This window comes from Capsicum annuum, chromosome 11 (assembly GCF_002878395.1).
Source record: "Capsicum annuum cultivar UCD-10X-F1 chromosome 11, UCD10Xv1.1, whole genome shotgun sequence".
In the NCBI taxonomy this organism is placed as follows: Eukaryota; Viridiplantae; Streptophyta; class Magnoliopsida; order Solanales; family Solanaceae; genus Capsicum; species Capsicum annuum.
Window position 1 is genome coordinate 70,480,643 of NC_061121.1, and position 10,960 is coordinate 70,491,602.

The 10,960-nt window shown below is 33.7% G+C and overlaps 1 non-coding gene across 1 annotated transcript; it reads right to left on the reverse strand.

Moving 5' to 3' along the window:
* Positions 1–308: 308 nt before the first annotated feature.
* Positions 309–415, reverse strand: LOC124889140. The gene has a single exon (XR_007047753.1). It is a non-coding gene; the product is annotated as a small nucleolar RNA R71 (small nucleolar RNA).
* Between the last annotated feature and the right edge of the window lie 10,545 nt (positions 416–10,960).

Here is a 10,960-nt window from a genome sequence, read left to right on the forward strand (position 1 = left end):
CCCACCTAATCAAGGGAACAGACAATTCGACATCACGTGTTATATTGCGCATTCTTTAAATTAAAGGTTTCTTTAGGTGTCAAGCTCATGAAGACCCAAACTTGCACTTGAAATATATTATGGAAGTGTATTCCCCTTTTAGCATTTCTCATATCTCACAAGAAACCATATGGTTGCGCCTATTCCTATTTTCTCTAATGGGTAAATTAGTGTTGTCGCTAAGATATCTTACCATCGGATATATCACATTGTGAGATGAATTTATTGATGCTTACTTTGATTTATAATTCCCACCAACAAAGATGCTGCATTTGAATGACAAAATTACAAATTTTCATTAATTAAATAGAGAACCTCTATATGAGGTATGGGAGAGATTTAACGGTAAACTTTTTCAATACCCCAACCACTAGGGGCCGGAGAAGAGGCTTCTCCAAATATTCCATCGGGCTTTGGATAAACTAAATAAAACCATGGTGGATAATGCGGCAACTGGGTCACTTATGAAGTTTTCATATAGAATGGCTTGAAACTTTCTTAAGGAGGTCACAAATAAAAATAAGAGGTGGCATACCTAAGACACCAAGGTAGCTAAATGGTCCCCTATAATCTCCTATGTTGATAACGAGAAAAGGAAGAAAGATGAAGAAAAAGAGAAAAATATGGCAAAAATGATTACACGACTAGAACTCCCTATGAAGCATGTGATGGGTGTACCTAGAGAAATGGTAAATACCATGGCATCCAAGGGATATGATGAAGAATAATCAAAGTATCTTATAAAGAAATTAGATACTCTGCTAACTATTCGGGGGGTTCCCACCTGGCCTACCCAAGGCAAGGTGGGAACCAAGGTTGGGCCTATCATGAAAGAGAACATGAATGGTTGGATAGGGGTATAGATTGTGATTGAAGGGACAAGGAAAGAAAGTATAATAGATATGTTCCCCCCATGACCGAATAAAGAGAAAAGAGTCAAACCCCATTGATTCCAAAAAATTCATAACTGGGGATGTGTAATGAAGAATCTTGTTGAGAGTGGAGGGGACAAACAAGATAGTTCGAGAATTAAAATGATAATTATCGCAAATTAACCCAATGGTTGTATCACACTCTTTCTAAATCAAATAATTTGAGACTAAAATTAGCCAAATCATCACTAAACTTAATGCTAGACAAAAAGGGGGCCTTCCTAGTGATATCATTGTGAATCCAAAGAATGATGCCCATGTATTAGTAATTATCAGTAAGAGTGGAAATGCCCTTGGTGATTATATGATTAGAGTTGAAAAAGAGACCAATAATTATAAAATAAGTATGAAGAAAAATCTTGTGGTTGATCCAAATGAGGAGGCTCCAAAGATTCAAGTAGGGGATGAAAAAGAACCAATGATAATTAAAGAAATGGTTGATGAGGAGGGATATGCTAAGGTAGTTGAGAATGGTGAACCACAAAGTGATCCACAACATATCATGAAAGTTCCCCCTCCATTGCCTTAAATACTCAAGAACATACATAATAATGTCAAATTTAAGACTTTTTTTAAAGCTTAGAAATCTTTCAATTAATATCCCATTGCAAGAGGCCATTTATCAGATTCTGAGATATGCTAACCTAAATAAGAAGTTGATATGGAAGAAACATCTTGTTGATGGTGAAACCATTGAGGTTACCCATGGGTGTAGCTCTATCATGATTAGTGCAATAAAAAAAAAGGAGGATCCTTAAGCCTTTACAATCATTTGCACCACAGGGACACTCAAATTTGATAAAGCCTTATTGACCTATGTGCAAGCATCAATATCATGCCATATGAAATACATAGATGACTTGGTTTGGGAACTCTTACTCCAAAAATAATGAGGCTATTGATGCCGAACCAGTCTATCAAGAGACCGGTTGGAGTTTTGTTTAAAGTTTTGGTAAAGATGGATTGCTTCAATCTTTCAGCAAACTTTGTTGTGCTTGATTGTGACATTGACCAAGAGATACCTATTATACTTAGGAGACCTTTCCTAGAAACCAGAAGAGAAATTTTCGATATGGAGCAATGAGTAATGAAATTTATGGTCCAAAATGATGAAGTGTCCTTTCAAGTATATAAGACCAAGAAACTACAAATGGAACTACAAGTGGTGTCCATCATTGATATATTGGACATGGAGCCAGATAATGATTCCATCGTGGACTCACTTTTAAAGTTGAAGAACATAATGTCGTGATGATAAATTAGGCGTCGGATGAGAGGCAACCCATTAATACCACAAAAGTGGACCATATTTTTTGAATTTTTAATATTAGATTATGTTTTAGTTTTATTTGTGATTAATCCATGAGATTGTGGTACTATGAAGTGTTTTGAATGATGTTAAGAAAGGGGAAGTGTAGTTGATTTGAGTAGTAGACCTAACAAGAGAAATTAGGGACCAAAAATAGGCCTCAGTTACCACGATCGTGGTATACGTTCCATCATAATTGTTGTAGCCACATGACTATGATCATAGAACTTTGATCATGATTGTGGTCAGGATTGGTTAAATAGACAGTTGGCCCTCATTTGCCCCATACTTCTTTTAATTTTTCTCTCAAATTGCACCCGATTGTGGTTATGTGTTGGGCATCAAAAGGTTTTTAAGCATCCACTCTACATCTCTAATCTGATATGTTCTTTGAATTCTCTCTTTGATGCTCTTGTGTAGGCCTTAGGACTCGTGTTGAAGGGATAGCCTACAACTATATTTTGTATGCTAAGTCCTTAGTTTAAGTGTGCTTGTTGGTATGCTTAGTTGTTGTAATTAGTGTTCTTACTAATGATGAAGTCTTTAGTACCCTAATTTTGTTCACATTTGATAGAAATAGTGTGTGCACACCAAGTGCTTAATTAAATGCCCAAAGGAATTTATATTAGATTTTCCATGTTCTAAGGGCATGATTGAGTACGTAGAGACTATGTTCCTTGTTCTTAATGTTAATTGTTGATGTGGAACATAAATTTTCATTTAAATTGAAAGTCTTATATTTTGAAAATTTTAATCTGATAGAGCCTCAGTTATTGTGATCGCAATTGCAGTTGCAGAACTGTTATCCCATTAATGCGATTGCTGCTAATTGGCCAATGATTATGGCATCTGAGGTTGTTTTCCAGCCTGGACCAAAAAATTTTCTAGTATATTTATTGGCCAAAACCTATCAAAACACCATCCCATAAATAACATGGCATAGTTTTCGCATAAAAATGATTGCTGATTAATACTATTGTGTGATTCTCAAATTTTCAAGGCTCAAGATGGGAGATTTTGAACAAACTTAGTTCATAGACCTAGAATTCCACACTTTACACTATGCTTACCTCCCCAAGAAAAAAATGCTCCTGGATAGAGAAAAATTCTTTGATAAGGCGCCAGAGAAGCTCTTGGCATTCCATGACAGACTAATAGCCCCAGGGTGGAACTGTTTAGCCCTAGATCTTTGTCGATAAAATGAACATTGGATAAGGTAGTTCTATGATAAACTTAGCATAGTGTATTTCTCAAAATAAGTTGTAAGGATCTGGGGAAAGAATGTTCATTTCAGGGCAAGTACATAACTGATCTTTATGGGATGCCAAACAAAGATATAGGATAGTTTGAGAAAAAGGGATATGAACCAGGGAGTTAGATAGATGAAAAATTATGTCTTGGAAAGGAGGTTCCTTTTAAAACTACAAATATAGGGATATCATTGAATAACTTCATAGTTGAGGAAAGGACATTGTTAGCCATTATTTATAGTTGAGTGTTCACATGCACAAAAATGACCTCCATTTTAGATGTATGAGCCCAAATGGTACTGTATACTAGACCACATTCATTTGAATTTTGGGCAACTAGTGATTTTGTATATAAGGAAGTTTAAGAACCTAGGTGGTGCACTACTCTTATTCACTTTGCTGATCACAGAATTATACAGGAGATCTATGGTTAAGGAGTATCCCAGAGACACTTGGGTACATCCAAAGAACCCCATTTATCCTCTTAAGATATAGGGTGAAGGAGAATCTAGCAAGAGAAAGAAGATGAAGATCGACTTTGATAGGTCCACAGATGAGGATATGGACAACTACAGACTATCAACAGCTGGGCCATTTGATGTGATCTCAGTTGAGATGAGGGTGATAAAGGATCTTGTGGTTGGGGTTCCTTATAAGCCGAGTAAGTCTTTCACCAGCCGTCACTATTATGTTGCTCAGTATAATTAAAAGAAGTACATAGAGGACCATAATAATTAAGGTTACACTATTTTTAGGCTTAATAAGGCTCTCTAACACATTCGTATAGGGATCTCAGGGACAGACATGAGAAGATGAAGAGGAGGTAGAAGATGAGAGATAAACTCTTTATAATGATGTAGAAGGGGGTGAAGGGCCTTTGAAAGGTCTTAAAACCCAAGAATAGACTTCCTTCTCTTAGAGATGACAGTGATGATGAGGTCTCAGCTACATGGTCAGATTCAGATGATACTGGAGGTAGTGGAGATGATTAGAGATTGAGGGTGAGGATAGTCTTTGAGGCAGTTACAGGGAGCCCTCTTTACTCTTTTCTTATGCTTTCATAGATGACAGGCTACTAGTTGGGGTGCCTGTCTTCGTATTCATTTATTTTGTTTGTATTATCAAGATATTAGTGAATGTTTTTATATTGATTTGAATGATTTTTATTTTGGGTTTTAATAAATAGGCACCTCAATGGTGCCTAGATTTATTGGATTAGTTGCTTGTTTCATTCTTAGATTTTTATATTTTCTTTATCATGTTTATAATAATATCGGATGAGTCTTTCCCTATGATAGATTGAGTGATGATATTCTTAGGGAAAAATCATAGTTATTGGGTTTGGAACCGTATATACAGGGGAAGTCTAAGTACCCATGGCATTAGAGTTATGGGATCTCCTTTATACCTATGGTGAAATCTGAGTAGCTATATGGTTTTCCCTTTTGGGAGCCAAAATTTAAGGTGTTGTCTTTGTTTGGTGCCATCAATGGAGAATTTTTCACTATCTACATGCGAAGAAAACTTCCCATCCATCAAAGAAATTTGGAAAACCAAGGGCATGGGACGTGAACAATTTTGTAACAATATTTTACCTCTTTTGGAAACCCCAAAGTCTTTAGTTTGTAGTATATGGAAAACACTTCCTTTTTCTTTCATAAGAAATGCAATTGAACCTCCTTGAAATGTTTGCATGCCACGTGCGGTGGGCATAATTATGTAATTCTCATGTGTAATTATATAATGTAGAACTTGTCTCGTTAGTATCTCAAGGATAATTGTGATTATGCTTGGTTGGTGAAATGTTCATAGGCCTTCTTTGTGATTATGCTTGGTTGGTGAAATGTTCATTAGTTTCGTATTTTGAGCCTTCAAGCCTTTCTTTTGAAACCATTTAAAGTTTATCCCTCTTTTGAACCCTACCCTCGAACTTAAAATAAGTGAAATTTAAGGTCAAATGTCTACATTGGGCATGGTAAGTCTTGGAAGAGGTGACCATGGTCCATGATTTGTAAGTGGATGCCTAAAAAGCTAAGCCAAAAGGGAAAGTAAAAAAGTGAAGAAGAAGAGAATTATCAAAAAAAGGAATAGCATAGATTGCAAAAGAAATAGTTGAAAAAAATGCTTTCAAAGATATGGGTAAATCAAACTAGTGAAGGTAGGCATGTGTAAATTTCTTAAACAAATGAAGTGGTTCATGGTCAAAAGTGGGTTGGATAGTTTGATGAAAATGTTCAAGGAGGGTGAGTCACTTTGTTCCAAAATGTTATCATACCCTTCCTGAACCTACAATACAAGGTTGAAAAAGCCCTTTGAGATCTCCAACCAAGTGTATTCATAGTAGTGGAAATTGAAAATAAGGGCAAACATATTGTATAGTACTTGTTAGCATTAATAGATTCTTTGTTAGAGTAAGTGTTTGTAGTTAAATTCCTTGTTGTATAATATATAATTTGGTGTGTGGGATTTTCTTTTTGTGAGGATGGATATAGACTAATTGGGGTACGTGACATTGTCATCTTTCAAAAAATGAGGCAAAAGAAGTGTAGTAGAGTTACTATCGACAGAGAGTAACTTCTAGAAAGTTAGTGATTGTTGCATTGTTGTTCTTTGAAGTCTTTTGCATCTTTTAGATTGTTCTTAATGTTTAGGGTAGTTTTAAGAATAGCTTTGACCATGCTTGAGAGCTACTTATTGGTATTAACCAAGTTTGAAGTCATTGTCATCGTTTGGACATATAAATAGGCTTACAATTGCACAGTCTTATTAAGTAAGAAGTAGTATTGCTTGAGGAAAAGAAATGGTTCAAGTTTGGGTTGTTGATGAGTGGTAAATTAATAACTCATTGACAACAAAATTTTTGCACGCTACTATGATTAAATAGTGTTAGTGAGATGAATTTGTCATTTGAATTCACTAATTCCCACGTTTTGCACGTATATAAGTAATGGGAAAAAGAAGAAGTGAAGTGATATAAAAAGAGATCAAAAAGGGAAGAAGTAGAACAAAATATGGAAATTAGGACCAGGAACTAACCTTCAGTTAATGTGATTGTGGTTTGAGGGTCGTGATCACGACAAACCCAAATCAGCCAACTGTAGCAATCACAATGTGTTCACCATGATTGGTGGGATCTGTAATTGCAATCAAGCACCAGCGATCTCAATAAAGTAGAAAATAGCCCAAGGCGGTTTTGTAATTTCCCACAGCTAATTCAAAGTTTCTATACGATCAAAGCCCTTTCATTTTTGGTATATGATAAACTAGAATTTAAGTTTCGTCTTAGTAAAAAACACTACTAAATTAGTCAAATTCTTGTATTTAATTTTCATAGGATTTTTGTTTTAATTGAAGATAGATTTGATAATATACTCGCTTTGCAACTTCAAATAATGCATTGAATGAAAATTTTTAGATATTTCTTTTCTCAAACATCATGAGTAGCTAAACATCTATCTTGGTGTTATGTTGCAATAGGTTACTAATATGTGTGGGTTTTAATTATTAGTGTAGATTCTTGGTTAATGATATTGGATTTCACTAATTCTTGCTTATTGAATTGAAATCTTAGGGTGAAACCACCAAATTCCCAAAATCTCACACCATCCTTGAAAGAGAGATGTAGGTATGCTTTTGAATCCTATATCATCCTTGAAAGAGGGATATGGGTAGTAAGGTATTAGTGAACAATAGCTAGATGTTAACTTATGCCTTTACATTGTCATAGAAATAAGATGGATTGTGAATTTACTATGTCTGGGGCATTTTCCTAGAAATGGGGATGCCCAATTATGGTTTTAAGTGGATTTTTTTCCACACCCATGATGTATCCGAAAGGTTCTATGGGTAATATTTTTGGTGTTTGGTGAAAAACTAGCATCTAAACCTTAGCCAAGCCTGCCCATCTGGTCATTAAGTAGAATTTGCATTTGATTATCATGAATCCAGGCATTATTTTTCCCTAAGAAGACAAAATTCCAAGACTATTCTCCTATTGGAATCTTATCTACATTTGTTCCTCTTAATTGGTAGTTTGAGCAGATTTTGTTAAAACAACCTGCCAAACCATACCCCTCAAATTTTAATTTATGTCTTTCATTACATTGACATTTTAGGTATATCTTTAGTAGCTCTCAACACCCATAGGATTTGAATACTAGTTACACTCCTCATGGACTCTACCCCAACTCAAGTTAGGTTAATATATCTGATAACGATCACCTTGACCATAAATCATGGAGTGATTAAAGCATAATCAATTATTTCCTATGGTTTAAAATCAATTATTGCATGACCTTATACTCAGTTTATTTAGTACAATATTGTTAAATTAGATGTTTATTTGCTTAGTCATTTCATTAATTGACATTCCATCGTTTCAGACCCAGTATTTATACATGGCCCTCAGTTTTGTTCTACTTGTTTTTATACTATAACTTTCCAAAATATCACTGCACATCAATGTGTTTGTATTTTATATAGTGTCATTATACTACTGTTCAGCTCCTTATATTTTGTTTGAAATAAATTTTATCTTATAGTTTTTAGTTAGCATTCAGTATAATTTTCTAGTATATTTAGCATTAACTTTAAATTAAATATAATAGTTATGCTTCTACCGCTTCCCAATTTACATAAATGTTTTAGCTCATGATTAAGAGATCTTACTATACATTACAATATTTGTGTACATACATATTTTAAATGCATATTTCAAAAAATACCTTCCGTCCTCAATTTCAAAGAATTTTTTTAGTGGTTTCATGACTAGCACATATCTCATATACAACGTACATTCCAAGATACAGATCTCATACCTTTTCTTTCTATGTTTTTAATGTGATGTAGATTCAGGTACTTACTATTAGAATTATAGTCAGGATGATCATAATGTCTAGCTAGCAGGTGATAAGTTCTCTTACTTCAAGGAATCAAGTCAACTGCAGTTCTAGTATTTCATTTTTCTTATTCATATGTACTACTTGGGGATAGCTAGGGGTTATGTATCTGCTACCTATAGTTAATATTAGTACAGTCTTTGTAGGTAGTCAGTTAAAGTTATCTTAATTAGTTTCTCTCTCTTTTAAGGATAGATGTTGAATATAAACTTTCATATAATAAATGTATTTAACTAGTAGATTATGTGATTATATTTTGAATCTGTCAATTTAGCTCTTTTATAAATTTTAATTAGTTACTCATTACTAGGCTAGTACTAGGGGTTACCATTAGATCATTTGTAGTTCTAAGCACTGTGTTATGACTCAGAGGTAGTCTAAGACAATATGGTATTAGAGCCCAAGTTTCAAGTGTTCTAGGTTGTTTATGAAGCTCTATCTAACAGAGACTTACAAAATGGTATCAAGATGTTTGTACTTTGGTTTGAGAGGCTACAGTACCTTTATGAAATATTTCTGCTTTGTCATATCTCAGATCGTGCAATATAGATATTCACTGTCAAATTTATATTTATCCAAGCATTTCTCTATTTAGACTTACTATGCCTCATTTTTAGGTAATAGAAATAGTCAAGCTTAAATTTCTACTAATAAAATTTTCTCAAAGTATATCTAAAGACTATTGTGAGATTATACACAATCTTGGGAGGATCCTATCGGTTCCCTTTTAATTTAGAATTTTGAAAATTTTTACACATGTGCATGAAAATCCTATGTTGAGCCAAAGTCACGTGTGCTCTTAGATCCCTACTCAAAATCCTTTGACAGAATGACCTAGAGTTAGGAGCATAAGCTTACATGTGTAGTGGAAATATAGTGTTGATAGTGTTTAACTATTTTTAGTATATGGATTTATGTATCTATTAAGCCTGCAGGACGTTCTTAGACTTTTTCATAGCATTATGAAAGAGATTTGCCAGTTAAGGGGACTTTGAGTATATCCATGCGATAGTAAGGATTAATCCCATGTAGTGACCAAAAAGATAGAAAATCTTCTTAAAGTTGAGTATGTTAGTAAAATTTTGAGTGAACTTGTGTTTAATGATTCCTATCCTGTTGTAGTAAGTTAGTATAGTTCATGAAAAGTTATGGGGATATCTACATTAATAGTTAGAATTTAAGGTTAGATAGTAGGTGATCTAGTTAATAGAGAGGAGATTTTTGAATCCAAAATGAAATAAAGGTGTGACCAGGGTATTGTGATACTCCAGGAGATTCTAAATTAGTAAGATTTTAAGTAATTGTATGATGACTATTGAGGCTTTAGAAATTTAAGAGTTGTATCGCAAAAGGAAGTACTAGAAGTAGATTTTACAATTTCAGATAGTCTTTTAGGGAAATTTAGTAGTTATGAGTATATTTATACCCCAACAACTAGTGTCAAGTGATTATAAATCAATTTATAATTTATTGAATAAGACCATGTACATAGAATAATGGCTTAAGAGTAAGGGGGAGATTATATTACAAAGGACCAAGTTAGGTTTTGCGATTTTAGTAGGGATGATAGTGAGTTTTGGAACAACACTAAGGAAGGTAGATACCAGACCCATTCTTATCTTAACATATTTTTTATACTTAAGTCATTAAGACACTCTAATAACCCATCCATAACCCAGTATATTTTTATACTTAAGTCATTACGAAACTCTATTCTTTAATTGTATGTCGGCACCATGATGATAACTCATTTTTTACAACTCAGACTAGAATCATGTACATTCTTAATTACTAGTATAATGAGTAATAGTTCACCCAATAGTATGAATCATACACTACGACTCTATGAATCCTAGTCCTATGTGCTATAAATCATGACTCATGAACTTATATTTTACGGTATTTTTAGTTCTAGGAACTCATGGTACATCCCTAATCACTAGTCCAATCAAATTACGTCATTTATGCTCTCAAATCATATATTTTGAACAAATTTGTTAATATTATAATTTACCACTCGGTCCCCAGTTGCGGATCAAATTTATGAAAATTTGTAAGTCAAGATTTCTTAATATTCCTTTTATTCTAGCTACTCATGTTCTAGTTTTTTAGTGATGCTTCTCATGTTTTGAGGGTGATGTTTATAGAAGTAGAGTAATATACTTAAATGAATTGTTGATACACATGTTGATAATTCTTTATGGTGGTTAGTAACTCTACGATTATAACTTAAGTTTAATTGTTTCAGGAAGCAAGAAGAAGTGTACATTTGAGGGTGATGGCTCCAAGTGGATTAATAATATAGATTTTTGTAGTTAATATTAGTGTTGTCCTTTTATTTGTAGAGTTTTGTATTTCTGAGTTAAGATTTAGTAGAATGATATCATTCAGCTTTACTAGACTTAGCCTTTAGCAACCTTGAACTATTTAATTTGATGAAAATTTGTAGTGAAACACTCTCTGGAAGCTAGATACCATATACCAATATATGTTCGGTGTTAAATGGTATGATCATACTATGTCTTTGTCTAC